Below are 14,451 nucleotides of genomic sequence, written 5' to 3'. Positions count from 1 at the left end.
CTTGTTGTCTGTACATCGTTATGTGCTTGTTGTCTGTACATCGTTATGTGCTTGTTGTCTGTACATCGTTATGTGCTTGTTGTCTGTACATCGTTATGTGCTTGTTGTCTGTACATCGTTATGTGCTTGTTGTCTGTACATCGTAATGTGCTTGTTGTCTGTACATCGTTATGTGCTTGTTGTCTGTACATCGTTATGTGCTTGTTGTCTGTACATCGTAATGTGCTTGTTGTCTGTACATCGTTAATGTGCTTGTTGTCTGTACATCGTTATTTCTTAAATAGATCCTATTCTGCTTCAACAATTAGAGTGGGTTTTTTTCAATTTTATGAGGAAAATGTATTTTTAAACAATAACACATGATTGGTTGTAGAATTTCTAAGAAATTCTGCACACATATCACGATACCTCGCACGGTTTATAGTATACCAATAATTTATACGATCTCAAGAATTAACAATGTCTCTTGGTCCCTTCACGCGTTTGCAGCATAAGTCGTACTTTACACAATCTCGCCAGATTTACTGATGGCTATGCACAGCACGAACGCAAACACGATGCTAATTAACTGAAAACAAAAAACAGCCATGTCAAATAATGACGATAGTAATGAAGATGACTTTAATGAATAACATGACACTATTGTAAACACCGAATGAGATAATTTATCTCAGTATAAACAAGGATACATTGTATAATCGTTCTGCTTGAAAGGCATTGTGTTTGCCTTTTAAAGTTATTAAATATTTAACAATTATATTAACAAAGAAAAGAGAAAGAATAGGCGAGAGCTAAAAATTATCTATATATCAAGTACATCAGTATTTAAACTACCGAACCAATTCTCCGTTGAAAGCTTTTAAACAAAAATTAAAACAAGAAAAATCGACATCAGTGTTTACATAAATATTTATTTAACACATCATAAAATTATGTGTAATGGCGCTACTCTTAAAATGCCTTGATTGACCGTACAATAGGAAACATCAAAGTATGTCCTTCCTTACCTCGATCACAAGAAGAGAAATACCGATGGCGATGGCGGCTGTTTGGTACTTCAGGATGAAATCCTTGATGGCGTCATAACATCCCTAAAAGCATGACAATTATCGGAAGTTAAGACAATGTTTGTGAAATGTACCGGTAGTTGTTAGTGAAATGTACCGGTAGTTCGCGCATTTTGCTATGTACGTTGATGAACACATTGTCAAGTTAAGTTGCATATTTGAGCTGCGTTCTGAGAAAACTGGGCTTTTTGAATGTGCGTTAAGTGTCATTCAAGATTAGCCAGTGCAGTCCGAAATCAGGGATGACACTTTCCGCCTTTATGGATTTTTCGTTTTAAGTAAGTCACTTCTTTACGAAAATATAGTCCCTGGTTAGTCTTTGCGAACTGCATTGGCCAGTCTAGGACGACACTTTCTTTACGCACATGCATTAAGCCCCAATTTGACTGAGCGCGTCTCAAATGTACCGGTAGTCCGCACATTGTGCAGGGTACTTTCATAAACAAATAATTGTCGGGCTAAATTGCATATTACAGTTTCGCTTAATAGCTTTCGCAGGCATTTTACTTTTCATTAAGAAAGCTTAATACTCTTTTGAGGATAACGAAGTCGCTTAGTAGACTTCATACATTGAGATGAGTTTAAATCCATGCTTTAAGCGTGCATTGCATTTTAATCAATTTTAGTAAACATAAACAACGGTCATTATCAATTAACAAGATATTACTGTAACAGTAACTAACACGAAACTTTATAAGGAAACTTGATTATTATAACGTTGGAAAAGGGTTGACTAAATAAGTATGTGTGTTGTGTAAATTAAAAAAAAAAGAAAAAAAAGAAATTTTTGCAAAGTGGAACATTCGAAATCCATGAAGATCAATAATATGTAGTTACATCTCTTACGTTGACGATTCCAAATGTGTTATTCTATATGTCACTCACCTTTGTTTGGGCGCCTGTAAAGGATGCGGTGCATGCCACATCAGTAGTAGTCTTGTAGTTATCCTGGGTGGCTGCTGTACAGCAGCTGTAGGGGATATGATCAGCTCCCCTGTTCGCCCACCATTAAGTGTCTTTGAATTCTTGATTACTGCCGGCATTAACGGCTTCAACACCACAGCAATCAAACTGCAAACATAGAAAATGTACAACATTACTATAGGCGTTGAAGAATAACTGTCATAACCAAACATAGGTCACATCAATGAATCCATACAAGTCTCGCTCTGGTAAAACGGGGTTTAATGCGTGTGTGTACAGTGTCGTATCAGATTAGCCAGTTCGGGCCGTAAAGGCTAATCAAGGTCAACACTTTCAGCCTAGACTCGATTTTCGTTTAGAAGAGACTTAAAAGAGGATGAAACGAAAATTTCTCAAGACGGATAGTGTAGTCCCTGATTTTCCTGTGCGGACTGCACAGGCTAATCTGTGACGACACTTAACGTACAAGCATAAAGCCCCGTTTTCCCAGAGCGAGGCTCTTATATTTTGTGAAGTCAGCTTACTAAAGCTACTTACCCCAATGAAAATCAGGTCCCACCCGTTCGACACCTCTGAAGTTGACGATACCCCAGCGTAATTGTTCATACCCTTCTTTAAAAGGCTCTTCGCTTCTGATTCGATCTGCAAAGAACAAAACAAACACATGAGTAAATGAATTCAAATTTTATAGAATGCAACAATTACTATATGTGTATATAGCCAAAGAGTTTTTAAATATGTTCTATGTGACTATAAAGCATAATTTGAGTAGAGCAATTGTATAAACCCATGTGTTATATATATTCAAGAAAAAAAAGTCATTAGAGAAGTCATTGACCTTCTATACAAGAAGACATATACTTCTTCTCTTTACTTCATATTGCATTGCCTGGTATTGTGAGATCAAATAAACACGTGACATAATAAAGGATAAGCGGATGGCAATATAATATCTCTTACAACGTTACAGGAGTTTCATTCATCCTAAATTTTAAGCAAAAGTTTAACCCATTTATGCCTAGCGTCTAGAAAAAGGCCTTGGTAAACAGCGCAGACCCATATTAGACGCCGCATGATGCGGCTTAAAGGAATTTATGTAAGAAATATTCTAATATAGAAATAAATATACTAGACAAACCTAATTTAGGAAATAAATTGTTCCAATTTAGTAGGATGGGAGAGTCCACTAGGCATAAATGGGTTAAACTTGGTAGGGATTCGAGAAGCAGTTCAAACATGTTTGACGAGTATGATGCACGTATTTACGAGCAATGTGGCCATAATAGCTCAACACCAGCCTGTGCAATCGCACAGTCTGAACAGGAGCTACTCTGTTTGCTAAAAAATAACGGAATGTTTCAATGTCACATACGCGGACATGGTAGCTCCGGGCCAGACTGCGTGGATGCGCAGGCTGGGCTAGAGCTACTCTTGTCCGCATAAGACCCATTTTTCCGTGACGCGGGTCAGTTTACCTTGTTCTTGAGAATTCCGTACAGATGCACGGCAGCAATTTGAAGAATGAAGATCAGCAACACGATAATGGCGAAGTGGAAACACACAACATATCAATGACAATTATGTGACGATGTTTTTCCGATAATCTGTTACTCTAATTGGAAGAAATGAGCATTAAAGACAAAATATCACTTCGTTTCAGAATGGGAATATGGCTTAATATATAAAGCAATACAAACTATAAAAATAATTTCGTTTGGTTTTAGGCGTGAAAAATCGTGTGTTACCACTAACCCGTACGACCCTATTTTTGTCGGCCGACAGTTAACTCTTTCAGTGCTGGAACCGAATTTTGAAGGCCTTTGCAAACAGTTTGGATACACATGAGACGCCATAGAACGTGGCGTCTCATCAGGATCCAAACTGTTTGCTATTTTTTTAGTATTCTTTGAAAAAAATCAAAGGAAATGCTAATTTTAGAAATGCAGCAGACGACATTTTAGCAGACGACAAATTTCCCAGCATGCAAACCGTTAACTTTGTTTTCACGAGTGGCGCAGTGATTTTCTATGATCACTCGTGAATTAAAATCGATAATCCACCGAATCCAACAAATATCCTCTATATTATTTAAGTATATTTGGAATTCCCGTTATGACTACAGCCAGCTACTTCCGGCCAAGGCTGCGTGTCAGGGTTTTATACTGTATTGTATGTTAAGCCCAATATCTGTGAAGCGCTTTTTGCAGTGGGAGTATTTACGTACATGTTAAGTATGTTATCAGTAAAGGTGGTTTGTGTTATCCTGTGTATAAGATTACGCCGGGAACAAATGATTTGAGTCCATATAATGTTTGAGCAAAAACAAAGTCAGCGGTTTCAATATTACTAAAAGGTACGATATCAGGAGCTAACTGTGTAAGAAATCTGAAGAATCCATAACGTTTTTATACTGCAAAAGCAACTTTTAATGTGAATCAACGTACCGATATTAAAGTTTATATTTTTATTTATAAATCGGTTCATGACGGAAATGAATTATTCAAATACATGTACAATTTAGCCTTTTCAAACTAACAATCGACAGCGTCACATGCGCTTTATAATTGTACCGATCTCAAATAAGAATGTCACATTCATCATATGTTAATTTTTTCAAGTATTTTTGTTTACATGTCTTATATTTGCCTTGTTTAAAAATCATTTACGTTTATAATCTTTTGCGCACAAACGTCAAAAATTATCAATTTGCGACACACCCCATCAATACTTACCATGACGAGCATACAGCGATTCTTACAGCACGCGCCAAACATTCCGAGACCGGAAATGACGAGAATGACCACGCCGAGAACGATAAAGATTATCGGAAGGCTGTTGGCCAGATTACCGAACTTGAGTCCATTAAACGACACCTCGTTTAAGGTAGATATGACTTTGGAATCGTTAATGACCTTGGCATCGACCTTCAGAATTATGCCGATGACCAGAAGAGCGATACCCAGAGCCTGAAAAAGAGATTTGTTCTAGGAAAACTGCTTAATGCGTGTGAGTTAATGGTAATCACGGATAAGCATGTGCAGTCCGCACAGGCTTATCAGAGACGGCACTTTTTTGTTATGTGTGGTTGAAAGGAATTCTCTTCTTAGCGAAAATCCAGTTGAAGCGGAAAGTGTCGTCGTGCACTGCTGTGTTATGCAATTGAACAGTTATTTTATACTTCAGATAATTATGTGCAAAATAACAGTTTTAACACTTTTCGTAAAAACATCTTTGTTAAGAATGTGTCGAATGCTTTGATTTTGTTTAAGAATATTACCTTCATTCTAAACTCAAATGGCTATTCAATAGCATGCTTTAACTCTCGAAGAGCAAGGTCGTAAAGCATTTACAGAATGTCATTTCGGGCTTCCCATATGCTGTTTTGAAAGTTGACATATTTTGTGTTCAAAGAAAAGTATTCTAAATTAAGTATAATATTTGAGCCGCGCTCTGTGAAAAAGGGGGTTTCGTGCATGTGCGTAAAGCGTCGTCCCAGATCAGCCTGTGCAGTCCGCACCGGCTTATCAGGGACGCCACTATACCCCTAAACTTGATTATTGGTAAGAAGAGACTTTCCTTAAATGAAAAATATCATAAAGGCGAGAAGTGTCATCCCTGATAAGCCTGTGCGGACTGCACAGGCTAATCTGGGACGACACTTTTCGCACATGCAGTATACCCCTTGTTTTAAGAGAGGACTGTCCATTTTTACTACGAGACCACCACTTACCAGGAAGATACCGTTAATGGTGATCAAGAAGAACATGCCACATTTTCCGCCCAGATTTAGACCCATTTTGCCTTCTGTGTATATGTTACGTGATCAAGCAACCTGCAAACATAAAAACATTCACAAAGCTATAAATTATTTCCGTCGTTAAATGGTTTAACCGGTTCGAAAACATAATAAGGTCAGATGCAGATTAATATTCGGAAATAGTGCAACGTTATCTCTGCGTTCGATGATAAACTGTTAGAGTATTCAACTGACATCTGCAGAAACACATGCTTCATTCAATCGCAGAGAGAGACCTTACCTTCCGAATTCACTTAATGTTGTGTAATACTAGTGTGTTTTATATGAGTTCGTGATTAGATTAAATTTTGTTTAATTTAAGCATTAAGGTAACATTTCACAGAAGCAAGATAGGTAGACAGTATATAATACTCGTAAATATAACGTACACTATCTATATGAATATATTATTCAATATGACATTGTTCAGTTTTGTTTGGGTTAGAGTTCAACTAACAAAATATAATAAAATATAATTTCTTAGAAAAATCTATTTTAAGCGCTTTATGAAACAAGATTTCGAAATTCAAACTACCCGATTAGTTGTCCTATTGTATTGAAAAACGTATCCTGTTTAAGTGCATATTGATCAACCTGACTTAACTGCGCGTGTTCACGTACTCGGCGTATTTGCGATCATCTTAAGGCTAGATAGTGCTTTTAAGTGTCAATATGACTGAACTTAAGTTAAACCAGATCAATTGTTTAACTGCTAGATAATTAGACAATAACACACGGCAGAGCTGGGCCGGGCGTCTATAATCGGCCCGCTGCCGACATAACGGCCCGATGGCCTTTGGCCAGAGGGCCATTATTCGGCAAGGGCCGATTGTAGACGCCCGGCCCAGCTTTGTCGTGTGTTATCGTTTATATCACATATCCTACTATTTTGGTCCTTCACGAAAATTTATACAGAAACAGCTTTCCGTACTTTTATTTTCATTCAATTGATTACGCAGTTTATGACGTACCTCATGTGACGTCATTTCAATGACGAAACTACCTAGACTCTCTGGATTTGAGTACAACAACAAATCGGACTTGGAGTGTTTTATTTAACAGTTAAATATGTTGTTAAGCATCGAACGATTAGGCCTTGTGTGTGTGTTTACGATGGATTAATATAATATTATGAATGTGAATAAAAGTGTTGGGATATAAAACTGGAATGAAACTGGTGAGACTGCATTTTCGATTTCGTTAAAATGTCGACTCGTCGCTCGAATAACGCGATGTTTTGTTGAACAATTGATGGATTATGCCTAAATTTATGATAAGTGTCAGTGAATGGTTCTTTAACTGTTTGAAGGAAATCGATGTTGAATTAAAAGGGTAATTTCTTTGATGAATACGTCCTTCCTTTCACCTTTGTCAGTCGGTCAAAGCATGTCTATCCTCAAAGAATTGCCTGCTTACATCCAGTCCTTTTAAATGGAAAATATGGATGGCGATGATAAAATGTGTCCAGAATTTACTTCGTCGTGGAAGCAAATTAAATTTTACGAAAATAAACATGGTTATAACACAACTTCGGTGAGTAGAACAATAGCCAGTAGATGATGTTTTACTTCTTTATGGCTAAGACTGAATGTGGACGCCATATTGTTCAGTATTAGCCGCGCGATCCCATTCTTTTCTGATATGAAAAATCGGCCCTAGGGCTGATATAATTTATATTGGCCCGCTAGATGCAAATAACGGCCCGCTCGCGACGTCATTTTGTTACTATTTATAGTAACGATATGTGATATTTTTATATACACTATTGTATATCTCTTAAGAGCTTGAAGTGTTAACCGCCGTCGATTGAAGACAACATGGAAATAAGCCAGTGTATCGATATATGAAAAACAATATTGAACACACAAAAAACGATATTAAAAATGATACATATTATGCTCGCACTTCAATTTGTTAATTAGTGTTGAATTAAATACAATATATATTACGAATATTAAAATTGCTTTTGTTATTTAAATTTCTTTAATAGATCTACAAACAAGTTTCGGCTTTTAGTATTACCTTCATGCAGTAGTATCAATATAAACATAAACACAAATGACGTCAACGTTATACATGCGTAACGTCGTTTGGCGGAAAAAATAAAGATGTAACAAGTAACCAATCGCACATTCTCGGCTCTTTCCGTCAAACATCGGATAAGTACTTATTCGATGTTTGAAGGAAAGGGCAGAGAATGTGCGATTGGTTATTTGTTATACATCTTTATATTTTTCGTCAAATTAATTAGAAACATAACATAACGAAACTGATCGAAACCTGAAGCTTGAATACAAAAAATCTAAGGGTATGCACACATAAATGGGTCGGTTGAATAGTGGTAACAAACAACTTTTTGTCAGGCCTTATGTTTGCATATGAAATAAAATGATAAATATCAGCAGCTTCGAGCGGTGATTCAGGTCTGCCTCTCAAGTGTGTGTGTGTATCAGAGTTTATTGACAGGTCCTACTGGCCACTTCACGAGGTCTTTATAGTCCGACCTGCCCCTGTGACCTTTCAGGGGAAAAAGATTAGTTTTGAGCCAAAGTAGGTCAAATTTACCCCGGCTTCCCGGGTATTCGCCAAAGATATACTTTAGATCCAAATATACCAGTGCACGGTGGCCAATGAGACCTTAATGTGCACTGGTAGTTGACAATTCAAAGACAAATTCTTGTCTGTACGCCTCCGCCAAGGGAGTGCAAGCACCGCTCTGCCTTTATGGCCCCTCTCGCTGTCACCGGCTGTCGTCTTCATCCCCGAGACGGTTTCCCCAGCGCGTTGAGCGCACTAAGTACCGCCGCCCCGGGGTCCCTCTCCAAAGCCACCCCATCGATGTTCATGGGTTCCCTCCCCGCATAAGGAACCGCGAGTCCGTCCCGTATCATGTCCTTCCACTGGTGGTCTTGCTGTCCCGCCGTACCCGTCCCTCTACAGACGGGACCTCTGGACCGGTACGGGCAGGCGAACTCTCGGCGATAAACAGCGGATTGGTCAGATTCGCTGCATCCTGGAGAAGACAGCAATCCCAGCAGCGAAGAAGACGTCCGGCTCGAGGGTGACGGACTCAGCTGGATTTGCTGAGCCATCCGCAGAAGATCACTCGTTTCTATAACAACTACGCGACAACAACGGTACAACATCGCAATGTTTTTTTTAAGCGCCTATCGGTATATAGCGGCTACACTAGTCAGCAGGTAAACCGTATAAATATTTTATACAGGTGTGCTTCGTTTCTATCCTTTCTCTGTGTGTGTGTGTGTGTGTGTGTGTGTGTGTGTGTGTGTGTGTGTGTGTGTGTGTGTGTGTGTGTGTGTGTGTGTGTGTGTGTGTGTGTGTGTGTGTGTGTGTGTGTGTGTGTGTGTGTGTGTGTGTGTGTGTGTGTGTGTGTGTGTGTGTGCGTGTGCGCGTGCGTGTGTGTGCGTGTGCGTGTGTGTGTGTGCGTGTGTGTGTGTTTGTGTTGAAAAAATATATAAATAAAGTAGTCATAAATAAAAAACGGTGTTGTTTTGCTATGCAATCATTAATTATAAAGTTGTATAACTGTTCACATCATGTCACTTTTACCGTTTGAAAGTCCAGCTATGTGTATTGTAGCGCGACCTAGTTCTAGCGGGAAATCTACTTTTGTGTTTATTCTTTTGAAAAATATGGATGTAATGTTTAAAATGATACCAAAGAAAATAATTTACTGCTACTCAACAGATCAATCGTTATTTAATAACATGAAAGACAGCGTAAATCACATTTATTTTTTTAAAGGACTACCGATAAAGGAAAATATGGATGCTTGGTCTCTTGAAACAGGATTAAAAGTTTTAATTTTAGATGATTTAGCTCAAAATGCGAGTGAATGTATCGACATTGTTTATTTTTTTACCGTATATAGTCATCATAATATTTTTTTTGTTTTATTTTTAGTACAAAACATATTTTCGGGAGGAAAATACCTTCGCACAATTAGTTTGAATAGTCATTATTTTGTGCTGTTTAAAAATCAAACAAATGTGTCCAGGTGAAACGAAATATTTCATGCATGCCAATAAATACTTAGTCAAATGTTCGTGCAATAATGGGTACAATACGCACATATAGACAGATTGTACAACGTATTATTCCTGTTATGACTTTATTTCTCCATGTGCGATAAATGCACAATAACGTGACAAGGATGTGTCAATTTTCCGGGAATGCAGCCTGGTGTCATTGAAAAGTCTTACCTATCCATACAGCCTGCATACTTTAATATTTTGAAACCCCTATAAGCATGCTTTGGACGCAATGAACAAACTAAAACACATCTTTTACTTCATAAATTCATTTGGTTTTACGTATTTATATAATAATAATAATTAATTATTCGTACTGACGTGGTTTTTGCCGCATAATGGGTTATTTTATACGCGATGAAAAAAAAACGGAAACTATATGCGTTTATAAAAATGGTCCGATTAACAAATTGTTTTCTTTAATTTGTTCAAGAACTTTATAATCATTCGTTTTAATTAAAATAGCATAGACTATCATAATAACAGAAGCGCAAAGTACTTACACACGCAATCAAAAGACAATAATATCATTGCAATTAAAAGTATGTTTTAAACTCATGCAAACAGTATAATAAAAACAATCTATACATGTACATACCTGTTATTAATCCTACAAATATAACAAGCGACGCCTTTTTCTTTCAGGTAGACAAAACAAATGTTCCGTGTTGTTCGCACAATTGCCTGTTTTTAAATGAGACGATCTATTTCTAAAGACCAGTGTTTTAGACTGTCATTGAAACGCTGTGCTTTGCCAAGAGCCTCATTTAAATACAATGAATATTCATTATGGTGAAATACCGTCTTCCATATAGCCTCTACCATTTTAAACACGCCGTAACCGGTGTCGAAGTAAACAACAGTTTTGCGCGTGGCAGATTTTTAATTTTCATTCAGAACAGAATCAGCATATTTCTTGAACAGGTAATGCATCTGTTAGTTGTTATCATTTTTAATATGATTATAGGTGCTACCTAATTTACGGGCAAAAGCTTTTTAAGTTTTTTGATAACCATGTATTTTATAATAAATATATGGACATGATTGTGTTCAACATATTATAATTGTTGCAATAATTAAGTAATGCATCCAAAAAAATCAATCTTAAAACGAGTTACATGTTCCTAGCTTAAAGATCTCGCATCTTATATTTTGTGTTTTCTAGCCACAGGAATTTAAAGCTGGTTCGGTGGCTGTGATATAGTGGATGGGGAGTCTGCTAACTGGCTTAGTCACTGGGAGGTCTCTGTATTGATCCCTTAAGAGGGAGTATACTTTAGATAACCCTAAAGACATACTATGGCGTACCATATGGGTTGAAAGTCAAGAAGACCTACAAGGTTCTACCAAAAAGAGAAATGTACGTCGAAGTACAATATTTGTACGTCGACATACTAATATAAAATACACTTCAAAGTATATATTTGTACGTCAAAGTACAATTTGTACTTCGACATACATGTTTGTACTTCGACGTACACATTTTCTGAACAGCCAATCAAAACACTTGTCTCTTGAGCCGCTTTTCCTTCAGATTTATTTATAATAAATGTTTAAAATCTCTTTTTAAATTGAGGACAAAATGAATAAAAATATCAGAATGGCAAAAAACAAACAAACAAATAAGGACTGGTCCTACCCAGGATACAGTTTGTTTCATCAAATGTCTCAATTCAACTTGACAGCTTGCTAAAGCAGTTGCATTTAGCATACAGTACACTGATTTAACATAATCAAAATCACGTGATGTGTCAAATCAATTTTGATTGACAAATTTGACAGGATTTTTTTTTCAATCCAATAAGTTTTAGACTGTCAAATGACACACATTACGTATTGAAAGCCATACCTGGAGCTTTCGTCCGTGTACCACTGACTTCATCAGAAGAATGATTTCTACTGTTGGGAAACGTTAACACCGTTAATTGTTTTCTTATTTATTATCACTGTATAATAATGTGTAACAGCTTAACAACATACTTGTTTCGCAATTAAAATATTTAATAAATACAGGTATCTTGCAGGTTTCTAATTTTCTTTCGCAAACTATTGTTGAATAGTTTAAATTTTGTCGCCACTATTAAACTAGCCATTTTGTAGCAATTCTTAAATCACAGTCTAAACTGCATACACTTAGCTCTATAGTTACAATTTGAATGCAAATATTAGAATGCATCATGTTATATCATCCATTTTTATTTAAACATTCAATAAAACACATACCACAGTACATATATAAAAAGGTATGTGGTATTAAGTAGAGATACAACACACTTCACATCATTTATTTGCACATAAAATAATAGTTACAAAATAAGTAAAACTTAAACACTGTCATCAACCTACAGTACAAGAATATTTACGTATATGAAATTACAAAGTGGTGTTATTTTATTTCCTTTTACAAAATTAACAATGCTGGTTTTGTACTAGCCATAAAACATTTATCATGGATTAACAAGTAACAGCCAATTTATTAATTACACAATAGAAAGAAAATCATATTAATTGCATTTTGCATTTACTAAACAAGCTATTTGCTACTGTTTAGAATTACACTATGTTACTAAAAATGATCACTACAGGTACTTAGTGCTTTTCCATACTTGTGATAAGTTTTGTATTACTAGTTTGCCATTTATTGGCAGACACTTGTCGATATACAGACTAAATTTGCATTGGAACTCTCATATTTTTTCAGCATAATTGCCTTCAAATTGTTAATTTAACAACCCTTTGACATTGTTTGCACATTTAATCTTATTATACCATAGATGATTTTTGATTATAGATAGATAGACAGATATAGACTTTTCAAAATTCTATAAAAGTTCACACACATTTCATCCAAGTAAACCAACAGAACCAATAAAGATCACCACAGATAATAACTGTGTGTATAGCTTGGAAATTTTGATAGTTCAGTAATCCCTACTTTGTTGATTTCTGTTAACCAAAACTGTCAGTTTTGCTGGATAGAATGGCTTGTGTGATGCCCAGCTCTTGCCTTTGCAGAACAGCTTCTAAAAACGGAAAACCAACAAATATCTTAAAATTTGATCAATAATGCAGACAAATTATAAATGTCTTGGTTTTTTTCTGTTGATTTCGAACCTGGAAGATTTTGAACGTAAGATTGTGGTACGAAAATCCAACGGTATCGGATTTTGTGGGTTTAGGCCTTAACTTATTATAGTGATATGAAACCTTTCGCGATATAGGTAAAATGCGAGCAGACGAGGTGTAAATACGTTAAAAATTAAAGCTAAACGACTAAAAAGTAAGATCGGAATATCTTTAAATTTTGTGAATAAATGTGTTTCTGATGATTAACAACGACAACTTACCAGAATATTGCTCATGATCACACGTAAAACCTCTTTCTGAGAGCGAATGGAAAATGCGTCACGAATTCTGACAAATAAACAGTAGGGTGTCGATATTGAAATATCGCGAGAATACTGGAAGAATAGAGATGCCAACTATAATGTTTAAAAAAAATTAATATTTTAACAAGCGTTTGTGATTTGTCAGGATAATAATAACAATAAGATATCGAAAAGATCAAAGCAAATAAATTCGACAGAAATCTGAGATTCGACAATATATTTAAGACTGGTTATGTTCACGTTAATTGTGTTTGTTAAGACTGTCACTATATGTAGTGAACCAGTCTTCGGCTTATACCCACTGAAGATGAGTATTCAGGGGAGATAATTGAGTAATGACTTAATTCTGGAACGGTTGCGAAGAAAAACAAATAAGGCGAGAATATTTAGTGCGATTCGCTACACAATTATGATGTCATTGATACAATTTTTCCTGAGGTATGTATTTTCATGTGATTTAGCATATGTCAAAGTGTTTTTGATTTATTCAAGGTCATAAATAGCATCGCGAAAATATATGTCGCGTGGCAATTTTTTTGAGACGCATTCCTATGTGGTATTCTTATGTAATTTTATGTCTAAATTTCCATATGTATGAACGGTCAACGCCCGCGAAGCCGGCTTTTTCCCGTATTAAATTGTATTTACGTTTTTCTTCCATATTTTTGCCGAAATGCAGCTTAATATAAAAAATACTTGAGAGTGTTATGCATTTTCGCGTGTTGTTTGAAAACAGCGTTCATCGATTGAAACTGTAAATAATCTGTAATGTAACAACATCTATTACACCAAACATCTGTATAAAACATGTCCTTAGGTCGTAAGATGAAAATAAAGTGTGAACAAATATTGTTGGAATTTTCAAGGTTACCTTACTGCGAGAATGCATGAAAAACAAGCAAATTCTTTTAATTGATATCCCCCGCCATTATACGTCTGGACACAAAAGTATTCTGGACGGATGGACAAGGCCAATGTGCATCATCCTCTTATCCATATGTATACTCATATCAAGTTTCAATGAAATCCGTCAAAGCACTTCCAATTTATGGCGTCAGACACACAAAAAAGCATTTTTTCAAGATACAAATGGCAATAACTCCGTTATTATCCGATGGTGTACAATGCCATTTGACGTGCATCATCCTCTTCTCCATATATATACTCATACCAAGTTTCAATAAAATCCGTCAAAGCACTTCCAAGATATGCTCCGGACACTC

At 36.2% G+C, this 14,451-nt stretch overlaps 1 pseudogene; it reads right to left on the bottom strand.

Annotated features, from left to right (window-relative positions):
• LOC127842785 (tetraspanin-9-like) lies at window positions 1-10,570 on the bottom strand (annotated as a pseudogene).
• Between the last annotated feature and the right edge of the window lie 3,881 nt (window positions 10,571-14,451).

Source organism: Dreissena polymorpha, chromosome 8, assembly GCF_020536995.1.
Source record: "Dreissena polymorpha isolate Duluth1 chromosome 8, UMN_Dpol_1.0, whole genome shotgun sequence".
NCBI classification, from domain to species: Eukaryota; Metazoa; Mollusca; class Bivalvia; order Myida; family Dreissenidae; genus Dreissena; species Dreissena polymorpha.
The sequence above is the reverse complement of the archived record's forward strand: the minus strand, read 5'-3'. Positions and strand labels throughout refer to the sequence as shown.